Source organism: Protopterus annectens, chromosome 11.part0 (assembly GCF_019279795.1).
Source record: "Protopterus annectens isolate FY-2018-M chromosome 11.part0, PAN1.0, whole genome shotgun sequence".
In the NCBI taxonomy this organism is placed as follows: Eukaryota; Metazoa; Chordata; order Ceratodontiformes; family Protopteridae; genus Protopterus; species Protopterus annectens.
The window spans coordinates 774,697,376-774,713,047 of record NC_056745.1 but is presented as its reverse complement, the minus strand read 5'-3'; the positions used below and the strand labels follow the sequence as shown (position 1 = coordinate 774,713,047).

The following is a 15,672-nucleotide window of genomic DNA, read 5'->3' as shown; positions in this document are numbered from 1 at the left end:
ACAATGGCACTAAGACTGCCAAAGGTAGAACAGAAGAAAATAAAAGACAAGCCTAATGTGACAGAAAATCTGAAAGAAACTAAGGTAAGGGAGGAAGAGGTGTCTAAAATAGAAAAGGCTATAATAATTTTTTTTAGAAGATTACACTCACTGTAAGTAAATAATTCAACCCAAACTCTGCGAGAAGGATCCACGTCTGTTGCGATAAGGCGGCAAATGAGATCTGCAGTATTGCAAAGTGACTGGGACATTGTGGGTAAAAGAAGGAGCTTGAGAGTTGTATCCAAGAGTCTAGTAAATGTGGATGAGTCGGATCTGAGACGCATCAGCTGAGGAAGTATGGAAAGAACAACATCAGATCAAATGGTTGTTAACAAAGGAAATGATTCACTTAAGTTGGGACATAGATTCTAAACTGCCTTACTAAGTTTAATGTTACTGATTACTAAAAAAGAAATTACTAGAGCATCAAAATCAAAATCTAAACTACTGTAATTGAGATAATGAATATTATAAAGGTGCTAAAAGAACTTGAAGTGGGATCTTCAGAAAAGGCTAAGAGCAAATTTCATAGAAATAAATGGAATTTATGGGAACAATACATGCTGAATAATGCTCAAGGATGAGTGAGGTTTAAGAAAAAGCAGGAAATAAATGTTAAATAAAAAAATGAAAGTTATTAAAAGAAACCATACATATGTTTACAGCATAACAACAATGGAAAATGTTACTGTTTGCTTTCTTTGCCCTTAATGTATGCAAACTCATGTTACAGATTAAAATGTGATGATTTAATCAAGATATTTTAAAAAAGAATTAAGCAAGGCAGATGTTTTAACTCTTGCCTGGAAGATGGCTTATTTAAAAGTATATGAAATTACCATTTAGGTTAGTACCGTGCAATAGTAATGCTGTATGCATCTGATAAAAAGCCTTACAGATGACATGCTGAAATTCTGGAGTCAATTCTTTAAAGGTCAAGTTGTGGTCAATCTATTAAATGCTAAGAAGTATTTAGTGAAGTGGTAAAGCCCATTGATACACATATGCAACACAGCACTTAGCTTTATTTGCAGATGGCTTCCAAAGACTGAAGAAGTGTCTCAAAAATAAATAAATAGAAGTAAATAAATAAATGATATCAAAATTGACACTGTCAGACTTGGCCACATGTCTTAAAATGCAACAGTTTGACTTGGGATTACTACACATTACAGGAAAGTGTGAAGTTTGAGATACACTCAAAACTTAAGCATTCATGTGAGAAATAACTGAAAAAGAAGTTATGTACTCACCATAACGTTCCATCTGTGTTACCCATTTTCATTCTTCCTCAACTGTTGGGTTCGGATGTGACTCAACCGCTTTTTACAGCTAGTGGAACACTGAAAGGATTCGAGCTCCTCTCTTGCCCATAATGCACTAGTCCCCAGCCACACCTCAGATTCTGTTTGCTGACTTTTAGTGAAATTAGAAATAACAAATATGAGTACCTGGAGCTCAAATAAAGGAACACTGGTTCCTCTAGCAACTTCTGAACCTTTCAAAAGTCAAACTGGTAGGGGTTGGAGGAATGGAAGTTGAGGAAGAATGAAAATGGACAACACAAATGGAACATTACAGTGAGTACCTAACTTCTTTATCTGATGTTGTCATTTTCCTTCATTCCTCAATTGTTGGGACAGAGCCCCAGCTACCTCAATTCTGGGAGGACTCTATGAAAGGATATTCTTGAGCACCACTGAGCCAAAGGCACTTCTTCCCCTAGAGACCAAATCCAATTTGTAATGAGCAACAAAGGTATGAGGGTTGCAGCCGCACAAACATTATCCAAGGAAGATCTGAATAAAACCACTGAACAGGTTGCCATAGACCTGGCTGAATTAGCTTTTAGAGGTTTTGGCAAAGTCAGACCTACGTTTTGGTAAACAAGTGAAATACAATCAGTTAACTATTTGGCTAGGGTCACTTTGGTAACTTGTTTACCCAATTTTGAATCCAAAAATGAGACAAATAATTGATCTGATTTCCTGAAAATGTTTATCCTGTGTATGTAAAAATATAACTCTCTGTGGACATCCAACAAATGCAGTATATATTCATAGATTCATACGTTCATAGGTAGTCCTAAGTATGCCTAGCCAACAAGGTTCACTGGCTTACGCTACCCAAGAAAGTTATTTTCCTGTGCCCCTGTCGAGCAGAGATACCGAAGTGATCCCCGGGGTGTATTTCCTTTTTCCCATCCACTTATCAAGATTTTTTTTGAAGAGTGCTAATGAGGAGCTTTGCTTGACATAGATGGGTAGCTTGTTCCAGAGTATGGGAAGTCTCTGGGACAGGAATCTATCCCTCCAGCATGTTCTGCTTATTGTGGTGACAAGGCTTAGGTCCCTAGAGCGTGTAGCTTGGAGGGATTGGGATTTCTTTAGGTGTAGCATGTCCAACAGCTCTGCGTTTGACATAGCTTTATATGTTAGGCAGAGATCACCTCAGAGTAGGCGATATGCTATGGAGTAAAGCTGGAGTTTTTTGAGATGGTCAGTGTAGGGCATCTGTTTGAGGATAGTAATCCTCTTTGTGAGGTACTTCTGTGGCCTTTCCAGCTGCTGGAGATGTCTTGTGAGGTACATTCCAAAAGGAGCATTATACTCTATAATGGGTGTAATGAGTGTCAAGTAGAGGGGAACAATGACCTCTTTTTTCCTACATGAGAACCCTTTTGTGATAAGGTGTGCCACATAGAAGGATTATCTGACTACTGTGGCGATGTGATTTTCAAAGGAGAGACTACTGTCCACCTGGGTCCCCAGGTCTCTTATCACACATTCGGCATTAAGTCGACTGCCGCCTATGTGGTAGTTCATGGGTACAGAATTTTTACCAAAGGGGATGACAATGCACTTTTTGGCACTGAGGTTGAGGCCATGGCTCTGACACTACGCATCTGTCTCAGTGAGGCCCTTCTGTAGGATGTCCACATCATTTGGGGACTCAACTATGCTCCTAGTTTGCAGTCATCTGCGAACTTCATTAGCCAAAGATCTTCTGTGTTAGCCTGTACTTCAGAGAATTAGATACCAAACAAGAGGGGTCCCAGTTCTGAACCCTGTGGTACACCACTTGTCACTGGTTTGAAGTCAGATTTGGAGTCTGCAACTTTTACACTGTGGGTTCTGTCAGTGAGCCAACTGGCAACCCATCTTGTGATCTAGGGATTTATACCTAGTTTCGTGAGTTTAGCTATAATTCCAGAATAGGGGATGGTGTCGAAAGCCTTGGCGAGGTCAAGATAGGCTGTGTGAACCATCTTACCCTCATCTACAGCTTTGGTGACTGCCTCAAAGAAGTCGATCAGATTCAGGAGGCATGATCTGCCTTTCACAAACCCGAACTGGGTGGGGCCCAGAGTTTGGAGGTTACCAATGTCTTTGTTTATGAGTTCCATGATGATACGTTCCATGGCCTTATAGACCAGACTCGTCAGGCTAATAGGGTGATAGTTCCCGGGATCAGTGGTGGCTCCCCCTTTGTGGAGTGGGATAACTGTTGCTGTGTGCCATTCAGTGGGCACAAAGCCTGATGTGAGACTATGATTGAACATGGTGCTTAGGTGGGGAGCCAGTTTGTTCTGAAGTTCATGTAAAACACAGCCTGAGATGTTGTCCGGTCCCATGGATGCTGTGTTTTTGGCTTTAGAGAGTGCAGCTTTTGCCTGTGTAATTGTGATTACAGGAACTCTGCATTTTTCCTGTATATATATATGGGCCCTTTAGGGGGTGAGAGGGGGGTGAAATTAGCACTGAACCTATCTGCCAGGACGTTGGCAATATCAGTTTTTCTGAAATTTTCATGCCTTTGTGCTGTAACTCAGAGTAGATCTGGGTGTTGACATTGAGATTCTTGACATAGCTATAGAATGCTTTGTGGTTGTCCCTAGAATCAGTGGAGATTTTGTTTTTGTAGCTAGCTTTGGAGGATCTTATAAGGGATCCAGGCTTCTTTCTGAGGCTGACCAAGGAACTCCACCACACACAGCAAAACCAAAAAAACCCTCCACTCATGGGATTTTACTCTCTTTTGCAACAGTTTCTTCCTTCTGTTGTAGAGTTTGTTTATGGCAGGGGGCCACCAGATTGGCTTTCTTTTTTTGGTGGATAGCATCTTGGTTCTGTTTGGGATAGCACGATCCATGCACTCGTGTAAGTGCTTATAGAGTGCATTTGTGTAGGAGTCGTAACTGTATTGTCCATCTGCATGGGTGTCATGAAGTTCGTCACTTCTGTCTTAAGAAGCTTGAAGTTGCCTTTGGAGAAATATTTTTACCTTGATTTCCTTAATGGGTATGGGGTGGGTGTGGGATGTGGATATCTAGGGTGATCAGCTTCTGGTCGGATCTGACCAACGAGGAGTTGACTTCAGGTTTGGAACACTGCTCACTCATATTGGTAATGACTAGGTCTAGAATATTGTTGCCCCTGGTGGGGGTGTGGATAAGTTGATCCAGGGCATTGGAATTTATGAATTCCAGAAAGTGTTGAACGAAGGAGTTGGTACATGAGTAGTTTTCCCAGTTAATGGTGGGGTAGTTGAAATTGCCCATTATTAGGGTGGTTGGTTGAACCCTAATATTTTCCAGTATATCAAGAAAAGAGGAGTGGGAATCCTGGGGCATAGTGGGGGATCTGTAGCAAGCTACAATTTGGATTGCAGTTTTGCCCAGAGTTAGTTGCACTTGGATAACCTCGGATGCATTATGCTGAGTAACTAGCCTGGAGGTGTGAATATCCTTAATGAATATGGACACACCTCCGTCTTTGGTGTTCCGGTCCAGGTTAGGTGGCTGAAAAGTGTGGTATGAGTTATACCCTGGTAATGCAGGGGTGCTCTCTGGACCCTTGAACCAGGTCTCAGTCACTGCACAGATATTGATGTTCTCCATTTTAAGAAGTGCCTCGAGAGAGTGCATTTTGAGGTTTACACCTCTAGCACTAAATAGCATTACCCTCAGTTTTTGCTTGCCTGTTCCTGTTACGGTGGTGAATTTGTCATTTGAACCTTGTCTAAAAAAGGCACTATAGAGGCAGCAAGAGCCTTAGCCAGTATCCGGAATCCCAGGGGTGACAGGTGCAGGCCATCTCTGGCAAAGCATCATGGTCTGTCAACCATGTCCTTCCAGGCAGACAGATACTAGATCCCCTTAGAATGACACCAAAAGCTTAGCCAATTGTTGAAGTCAATCATTTTGTCCTTGTACTGCGTTATCATTCTGGGCGATGGCAGGATACTACTCAGGGCTAGGGTCATACCTGCCTGGGCTACAAGATCGGAGAGCTCTTCCATGTCTCTTTTCATGTAGTCCAGGGAGGTACATCTCAGGTCATTCACACCAACATGGACAATGACAGAGTCATATTTGTACTTGTTGTGGTGTGACCTGAGTGCGTGGGTTATGTGGTGGATTCTGGCACCAGACAGGCAGCTGACAGTAACCTTCTCCTTGTTTAGCCTGGTGAGTGGGACATCAGTGTGCCTGACTATAGAGTCACCTATGACTAGTGTGTTGGATGCATTGTTTTGCCTTATGGGCTGTGGTTGAGTATTCTCCTTTGTTTGAAAAATTTGGAAAGAAAACTGGAAGACTGACAGTTTGATTAATATTGGATTCTGACACCACCTTGGGAAGGAAGTATGGGTTTGTTTGTAAGGATATCCTGTCCTTATGAAAAATCAAATAAGGAGGTTTAGAAGAGAGGGCTTTAAGTGCTGATACCCTTTTAGCAGATGCAATAGCCGTTAAAAAGACAGTCTTCCAAGTTAAAAATTTCAATTCACATTTGGCTGACAGTTCAAAGAGAGACTGGGTCAAAGATTGTGAAACTAAATTCAAATCCTAGGGGGGAGTTGGATGTTTAAAAGGGGGTCTAAGAAGAAATATTCCCCCTACAAAGGCCATTCAAAGTTTGAAACAGGCTAAAAATTAACTGTTTACCCCAATGCGAAAATTAGAAATGGGAGCTGCTTGTACTTTAACAGCTGAAGAACTAGCACCCTTGTTACAAAATGTTGCCAAAAACTCTAGAACCTTAGGTACTGGTGCTGAAAAAGGCCTTGGACTGAGGGAAAGTGAAGGGGTGAGTTTGCTTTATCTGATCAGAATGAATCTACCAAAGGAGATAATTTTTGCAAGCCTCAGTTATCTTGATTTGGGTGGCTAAGGGTTGATGTAGAATGGACCACTGAGTCGCTAGGGTCAACTGAAGAATTCTCATATGGTATCTTGCTAATGGAACCAAAACTATCACAGTAGACATTGACTCCACAGCTTGAAGTATAAATAAAGCTGAGAGAGAGGAATTTTGAATGATCTTTTTAACTTGGAACCATATGCTCTGTACCATTGGTAAGGGAAGGAGAAATGTCAAGGCTACTGTGTTGAATAAAGCTCCAATAAACTCTAACATTTGGGTTGGTTCTAGCTGAGATTTTCTATGACTGATAGTAATTCCCAGGTGGAAGCATAAAGTACAGTTTTGTACCTACCATAAATGTAGATGTTCGAGTGCTAATACAGCTGCAGTAATCACAGATGGGTTCTCTGCCGTCAGGCGGTCCCTCAGTCGGCCGAATTCCAAAGTCTTGGTCCGGCGTCGGTTGTTGTCGCTTTCTCTTCTGACGTCAGTGAGGCCAGAGTATATAAGACACAGCCGATGCCATGTTCTTCAGTCTTTCTTGCCCCAGATGTCAGGTGCCCCCAGAAGGAAGGCAATACCTAAATAGTGCTTATATACATATACAAGCAATGCAATATAATCCAAAATCAGTGGTAGCAAGCAAATAAAACATAGCTGGATAACCCAGTCAGGCAGTATGAAGAGGTTGCTAGGCCTCATGTCTTTACCAAGTGGGGAAGGAGGGAGGGAAACCTGTACTGCAGCTGTATTAGCACTCGAACATCTACATTTATGGTAGGTACAAAACTGTACTATGTTCATCGTGCATACAGCTGCAGTAATCACAGATGGGTAGAATCCCAAAGCTATGCACTGGGTGGTAGGTACTAGGAGGAACTGGGTTGAGCCAGAATGCCCTGCAAAACAGCAGTGGCAAAGCCTGCTCTTGTTCTGGAATATAAAGGCAGATGGTAGTGTTTTGTGAAGGTATGTACAGAACTCCAAGTGGCTGCCTCCAAAATATCTTTGGTAGGAACTCCTCTGAGGAAGGCTGTAGAGGTAGCTGTGGCCCTGGTGGAGTGTGATCTGACACCTGCAGGAACAGATTTCCCATGATAGGAGTAACAAAACCATATGCAGTGGCCTATCCACTTTGAAATAGTCTGTTTTGTAACTGGCTTCCCTTGAGCCCCTACAGCATAGGACACAAAGAGTTGTTCTGATTTCCTGAAGGACTTTGTTCTGTCCAAATAATAATGAAGCTGCCTATGGATGTCTAAGGAGTGTAGTAGCCTTTCCCCTTTGTTTTGAGGATTGGGGTAAAAGGTGGGTAGGTGTATGGCTTGATTTAAAGCTACCCTGGATACCACTTTAGGCATAAATGATGGGTTGGTACGAAGGGAAACCCTGTCCTGATGGAAAATGAGAAAGGGCTGCAACGCCATGAGGGCCTGAAGTTCAGAAACCCTACGAGCTGAAGTGATGGCCAGGAGGAAGGCTGTCTTCCAGGACAAATATTGCAAATCTGTTGAGGCAGCTGGTTCAAAAGGAGGCAATGTTAATTTTTCTAGTATGTAATTAAGATCCCAAGCTGGTATTGGTTGTTTCCTAGGTGGTCTTATATTCTTAGCCCCTCTGAGGAACTGTCATAAGAGTGGGTGAGAAAATAAAGGAGGATCCGTGTTGAATTCTGCAGAGATGGCTGAGGCATGCATTTTTATGGAAGAAAAAGAAAGTCCACTGTTCAATAGCTCCGCTAGGTACTGTAATACCTGAGGCAAGTTCAGTTTTCTATGGTCCTGACCTTTTTTCTCATTCCAAGAGCAAAACTGCTGCCATTTTGCGGAGTAAGCTTTTCTAGTAGCTGGCCTTCTGGCCTCCAAAATGACATCCTGTACCTCCTTGGAGAGTAGGTTCTGTTGTGGTGTTAAGGAATTTTCCATGCAGCGAGATTGAGTGTTTTCAGCTGACTGTGAAGAGTTTTGTAGCTGTGCTGAGTCAGCAGAAGAGGCATTAGAGGCAGGGACCAGGGAGGAGTATGTGTTAGGCTCCTCAGGAGTGGGTACCAGTGTTGTCTTGGCCAATTTGGAGCAATCAGTATCATCTTCGGTTTGTCTGTTCTTGCTTTCAAAAGCACCTTGGGCAGAAGGGGCAGAGGTGGGAATGCGTAAACTGTCCATGCTGTCCAACTGAATGAAAGGGCGTCCACTCTCCAGGCCTTTGGGTGAAAGGTCTTTGAACAAAACTTTTCCAATTGATGATTCCTGTGGGAGGCAAAAAGATCTATGTCTGGCCTCCCCCATGCTTGGATTATTTCTGCAAACACCTGAGGACGTAATTTCCATTCGTGTGGATCTGTCATTTTTCTGCTTAGATTGTCTGCCAGTGTGTTTTCCAATCCTGGCAAGTACTGTGCTTGAAGTTCGATTTGTCTTTCCAGAGCCAAGTTCCAAAGAGTCATGGCTAGTCTGCACAAGGGGTATGAATGTGTTCCTCCTTGTTTGTTTATGTACCACATTACCGTAGTGTTGTCTGTTCTTATCAGTAATTGTCCTGGATGCAGGAAGTCCTTGAAAGCTGTAATTGCATTTATTACTGCTAGCATTTTTTTGATTGATGTGAAGGTGCTTTTCTTTTTGGGACCATTTGCCCTGAATGCACCTGTTCGTCATGTCGCCCCAGGCGTAGTCTGAGGCGTCTGTGGTTATGACTTGTTTTGCTTGAGGCTTGCAGAATGGGAGGCCTTTGTTTGCTTGACATGCTTGGGCCCACCATAGAAATTCCTTTTGCAAACATGGAATTATTGGTATTATTGTTTCCAAGCTGTGACTGTGTTGACACCATAGGTTTTTTAGGTACCATTGAAGTTTCCTCATATGCAGCTTTGCAAATGGGGTTAATAGAATGCAAGATGCCATGAATCCCAGAGCCTGCAGGATTTTCCTTGCAGTAAGCCTGGTACCTTTTGCTAGTATTTTGAAGTACTGAGATAGTTGCCCTTGTTTTTCTGGTGTAAGGTAGGCCATCTGGGTGTTTGTGTCCAAGTTGGCACCCAGGAAAGTTATTTTCTGGGATGGTGTTAGCCTTGATTTCTCTTTGTTGATTGTATATCCCAGAGAAAGCAGTAACCGTGTCACATATGCCAGATGTTCCAGAAGTATGTTCTTGCTGTCGGCTTGGATCAGGCAGTCGTCCAGATAAGGGTAAATTTGTATCCCTTGAAGTCTGCAGTAGGCAATCACTGATGCCAGGCACTTTGTGAATACTCTGGGCAGTAGATAAGCCAAAGGGCAATGCAGAGAATTGATAGTGGATTGAACCTGCAAGAAATCTGAGGTATCTTCTGCAGCTTTGTCTGATTGGGACATGCAGGTATGCCTCCTTGAGGTCCAATGTTACCAGCCAGAACTCCTTGCCCAGCATGGGAAGAAGCTGCTGTAATGTGAGCATCTTCAATTTTGGTACAATTAGAAATGTGTTTAGGGTGGATAAGTCCAAAATGGGTCTCCAGTCGGTTCCTTTCCTTGGTACCAGGAAAAGTCTAGAATAAAAACCTTGACCTTGTTGGTGAGTAGGTACCTCTTGAATAGCTCGCATGCTTATGAGCTTTGAAATTTGCAGTTGTGCCTCTGCCCTTTGATTTTGTGGCAGGTTTGGCATGCCTCTCATTTTTGGAAGAGCGTGAAATTGAAATTTGTAGCCTCTGTTTATAATGTCCAGGATCCATTTGTCTGTTGTGACAATATGCCAATTGCTTGCAAATAGTGCTAGTTTTCCTCCCAAAGGTGCTGCCAGCTGAGACATGCTTGGCCTGGAAATGAGGGAGTCATTGGGTTTGCTTCCTGTATTGTTGTGCACTGTCTTCGCCACCTCTTGGTGCTGGAGTTTGCCATTGTCGACCTCTATATGATCCTTGTGATTGCCCTCTGCCCCTTGTGCATCTGTATCTACCTCTTTGGGGCTTGTCAGTAGCTGGAAAGGACCAGTTTTTTGAAGGCCAATTTCTGCTAAAACGTGGTGGTTGGACCTGTAAGAAAGCTTTGACAGTTTGCATAGATTTGGCATTTTCTTCCATTTTCCGTAGTATCTCCTCAGCATTAGTACCAAACAGCACATCCTTTTGTAAAGGAGCATCTAGAAGTTTAGCTTTCACATGGTCAGGTAAATTTTGTTCCCTAAGCCAGGCATGTCTGCGAATGACTGATCCTGTAGCTGCCGCTCTACTTGAGGCCTCTAGGGCATCATAACCACATTGTAAGGTGTGTTTACCCACTTGTTCTGCACTATGCATCATATCCTGTAACTCCTTTAAATCTTGTTGTTCAGGTTGAGACATTTTGTTCCTCAATTGTGATAACAGGAACTGTTGATATTTCAGCATATGAAACTGACAATTTAAAGCCCTCATGGCTAGGGTGGCCGAGGTATAAACCTTTCCCCCACCTTTCCAAAGATCTTGATTCCCTTTCTGCAGGAAGTGGATTTTTGGCAGTGGAGGCCTTCAATCCCTTGGGGCCTTGTGAAATGGTTCCAGGGTCAGCATTATGGCTTTTGAAGAGAAATTGGTGAGAGCTGGGTACTCTGTAATACCTATCAGGTTTGACTGGTGCAGGAGGCAGAGAATCCGGGTTAAGACAAGCCTCGAATAGACATCATCCAGTATGTCCAAAACAGGGGGTATAGCCAGAGGTCTGTGTTGAGGTAACAAAAGAAATTCCCTAAGTCTTTTCTTGGAATCTGAAAAGTCTTGGTCTTCCCAATGGAAGTGTTCCCTCAAGGTGTGTAAGGTTTCCCCAAAGGAAAAATCCTCAGGAGGGGATACAGAGGGAATGGACTGTTCTGCATCCGAATCCTCAAAAGGAGAGTAAGAGTGTTCCTCTGCATCAGAATGTTCTGATAAAATGGATCCCTGATCAGAAGAGGGAGAATCTTCCTCCAGTCTGGGTCTCTTGTCTGGAGGGGGTTGAGAACCTCTGATAAGAGTAATTAAATTCTCAGCCATTCTAAGCATCTGTTTTTTAGGCATGGGACCTGGAGATGGGCCCTGTACAACAGGCCTCATGGACTGCCTGGCTGCTTTGGATTTAGTAAAGGCCTTAATTGAAAAAGAAGATGAGGGCCTAAATACACCATGGGTGGAGGTGGACCTGTCCACATTAGTAGGCTCAACATTAGCCGAGGCTTCGGTTGTAGTCTGGGAAAGGGCCGAGGACCCAGCGGTCTCGGGTACAGAGGACACCGCCAAAGAAGTGTCGTCGGTAGTCAGGGACTGCAGAGGCGTCTCGCTGAGAACCGGACCATGTGTAGCCTGTTTTGGCATGGTGTCGGCGGGGACCACGGGCCTCGCGTGTCGGTCCTTTTCCTTGCGTTTTTTGGTCAAAACGGTAGTCGGAGTGTCCAACGACATTTTATAATCAAAAGCTTTACCAAAGTAGTGCTGGCGAACTCTGCCCGATGCTTAATAGTGCGTTTATTGAAGGTAGCGCAAAAGCGACAGCCCGAGACGTCGTGGTCTGGGCCCAAACAAGGTATGCAGCGGGAATGGAAATCCTTATGCGGTATTTGCTTCCCACAAGAAATACAATTATTAACTTTTTCTGACATCGGTCTGAGGCAAGAAAAGTTTCCCCAACGGGGTACTTAGCTTTAATGAAGACTTCGGATTCCAAAATATTCGTAATTCAGGAGCTGGCCAACCGGCACTTGCGAACTGCTTCTGCTTCGGGCACCGCGCGGCAAAAAAGACTGAAGAACATGGCGTCGGCTGTGTCTTATATACTCTGGCCTCACTGACGTCAGAAGAGAAAGCGACAACAACCGACGCCGGACCAAGACTTTGGAATTCGGCCGACCGAGGGACCGCCTGACGGCAGAGAACCCATCTGTGATTACTGCAGCTGTATGCACGATGAACATCTGGAGTGAACAATTTCATGCTTTGATCAGATGATGCCTGGTTGGAACAGTTATAAGCCCGTCGTCCAACTAAGCAAACACCCAAAATCCATGCAGTCTCAAGTGAGCTGCTACTACTGCCATACACTTGATGAACACCTTTGGGACTGTGGTGAGACTAAGGGGTAGAGATCTGAATTGGTAATGAGTGGCTCCCAGCCAGATGTGTAGATATCTTTTGGATCATCTGTTCAATTTTATATGATAGTATGCATCCTGAAGATCTACTGAACATATTCCGTCATCTTTGTGTAGAAAAGGCAAAATGGACTGAACCATAACCATCTGGAACTTCAAGTACTGAAATGATTTTTTCTGATTGCTGAAATCCAAAACTAGCCTCCAGTCCCATGTTTTCTTTGGAACCTTGAGAAAGTTCTGGACTCTTTCTGGTCTGGTGGGACTTCTTGGATAACTCTTTTTTTCTAGTAGCCTTTTTATTTCTAGTGCTGCTGCTTTCCTTTGACTGGGTGGAATATAGGGAATTTTGTTCACTGTTAAGGGGGAGGAAGGGAAAAGGGTATTATATAACCTCCGGAAATAATCCTCTGCACACATGAACCTTTTATAATCTCTAGCTAAGCTATCTGGTGCAGGAATAAATAACCCCTGACTGTCTCCAGAGGTGGACAGTCGGGCCTCCTTTCAGGAGTGCTGGTAGGATCTGTCAAAGAAAGCATCTCTGGATCCTTGTTTCTGTGGGCCTCCTCTGCCATGCAGGTGTCATTTTCTGATAGAGTTTCCCCCTCCACATGGATCATGGAAAGGCCCCTAGGACTTTCTGAACCACATTTTTCAACCACTTCATTGATTCCTACAAACATTCCTTTGAAGAGTCGAAAAATGTACGCCCACAGCAGACAGGGTCTTATCATCCTGCTCACACCTGGATAGTGTGTCTTTAACCCTAGGGTCAAATAAAGAACTTCCGTCAAAGGAAGCACTGATGAAGGAAGACTTGAAAGGCTTTGTGAAATCCCACAAATGCATCCAGACATGCTTCCTAATGGAAATGCCTGAACCTGCCGTCCTTGAGGAACCTTAAGTTGTGTGTGAGTTGAGCCTCATGGACAAATTTGAAATGGACTGCAGGGTAGCCAACTGTGAGGTAATGGAGTTCTCTGCCTCAGAAGTCATGGTCCCAGAGAGGGATTTGGTGAACTCTTTAAACAAATCCCTCTGGAGTCTGGTGAAGTGTGCCAAATAGTTCAGCAACCGAAGCACAAAGGTTGCTGAAGTATATACATGCTTCCTGAATCTGTCCAGCACCACAGACTCCCTGTTAGATGGGTGGACAGAGGAACTCTGTTCTGCAAGTTCCTTTTTTGTGGCCGCTACTAAGATCATGTCATCAAATGGTAATTACTTGCTCCAAAATTCCCTGTCCTTTGGTGGTGCCAGAATCCTGTCTGGTCTCTTGGAGATCAGCGCAACAGAATCAGATTCCTTTCATGCCCATCCAGAGATCACATCAATGACCTCATCTGCAGGTGGAGTCACCCAGGAGGTAGACAGGTCAGACCCAAAGGCTTCCAGCAATATCGATTCCTCTTGGGAAGGGTTGTCGGCTGACCAAACACCCCTCTGCATGAGGATCTCTAATATGTCTCCAAATGAGACGTCGTCAGGTGGTGATCTTGGGGAAGTTTTGGCACAAACCACTTTTTGGATGAGGAAATTTTTGTCAGAAAGCATTCTGAAAAGGAAATATTTCATAAACTGTGACAGGAACAAATCACTTGTGAATGTCTGCCCCTAGTTTGTCTCTAGCCTGAAGTACAGAAAGTGGCCACGTTTGGCTGTACACATGCACTCACTCACTCAATTACTGACTGACACACACACACACACACACACACACACACACACACACACACACACACACACACACACACACACACACACACACACACACCACACAGTAAACTGCACTAGTGATTTACTGCATATCTGTATTTTTCTCTGTTGCTGACAATTTAGCATTTATCACTGTCTAGAAATGCAGTAGGTGTCACTGAGAAACTCAGGATATAAAAGTGAGAATGTACAGGTACGGAAGATGTATACAGTTTGTGAAGTTTGTTTTTGCTTGTTTAGTTATACAAGTAAAATGCAGGGAAGACAGGTTTCCCTGTTTGGTTTACAGGATAAAGATGATCGGAATAAGTATGTGACAACGTTTACAAGCATGGTGGTTTTTGCTGGTGAAAAGGGTATACACAAATCACACTACTTTTTATTATATGTGGGCATATTTGCATTAGATGATGAAAGAGACTATCAGTGCTGTGGAGTGATATACTAGAAAAGCCAGGGGAAAACAAATCGGTCAGCTGTACTCGGGGGCACACAGCTTACTCAGAGGTGATCTCTGCCTGACAAACAAGGCCATGTACAAGGCCATGTCCAACCCAGAATTGATGGACGTGCTCCACCTAAAAAAAAACAAATCCCCAAGAGTCACACGCTCTAGGGATCTAAACCTCACCACAACGATAAATAGGACATGCTGGAGGGCTAGATTCCTGTCCCAGAGACTCCCCATGCTTTGGAACAGGATTCCAATCTACATTCGGCAGAGCCCCTCACTAACACTCTTCAAGTGAAACCTTGATGAGTGGATGGGAAACAGAAAATTTACCCCTGGGATGACTGCAGTGGCTCTGCTGGACAGAGGCACAGGGAACTAATCTAAGGGGGCAGCGAATGCCAACACATTCTGGCTAGGCTTATAGATGCCCTCGGGCAGATAGCCTAGTACTTACCTATGAACCTAAGCTGGGGCTAGGTTGTATAGACTAATAGGCTGCAGTGGCCAAAAGCCACAAGTGTAAAGGAAATACTGATAACACAACACAGGCAGGACCATATTTGAGGTTAACCTTTTCAAGATCATGGGATGTAAGAAGGGATGATCAGCAGATAAGGAGTCAGACGTTAAGTAACAATCTGAGCATACAGACTTAAAGGGAAATCTAGGAGCACGCCTATCTTCTGAGCCATAAAACAAAGCAGGATACACTCAGGACAGGAGAGAAGGTGAAAAGAAAGGAATAGAGAAACACCAAAAAACAGCTAAGAAATATTGAAAAAACAAAAACTTTACTAGGATGTGGAAAGTTTGGTAGGCTAGAGGAGGAAAAGAATAGCCACAACTGGAGTTACTTATGCATTTTCTTTCTTAGCAAAAGTACAAAAAATCACCATGTCTCCTAAAAAGACATAAAAACTGTCATAATTTGAAGTGACACATCTAAAACTTTCTGAACATTTAACTGTGCATACATTTATATTTTGTAATCAGTTGTGCACTTCATGTTTAAATGAACTGAGATGTTCACATTGATTTTCTTTAATGCTAAACTGAATGGCATTCACACAATGGATTTGGCTATTTAAAATGTTTTTTGTTTTTTTTTCTGGCTGCTCAATCAGCAACACTGAAAAAGATTATAACAATACCAATCTGCCTGTTCATTGCTGTATCCTGTCAGCTTATTATTTTTTCATTACATCACGTTTTATAAATGTTACCTATCACAGT

General features: G+C 43.3%; 1 protein-coding gene across 5 annotated transcripts in view; it reads right to left on the bottom strand.

The window, feature by feature from the left end:
- KIAA1549 (KIAA1549 ortholog) overlaps nt 1-15,672 on the bottom strand; it is a 2,575,340-nt gene that overhangs the window by 1,237,852 nt on the left and 1,321,816 nt on the right. The window lies entirely within an intron of this gene.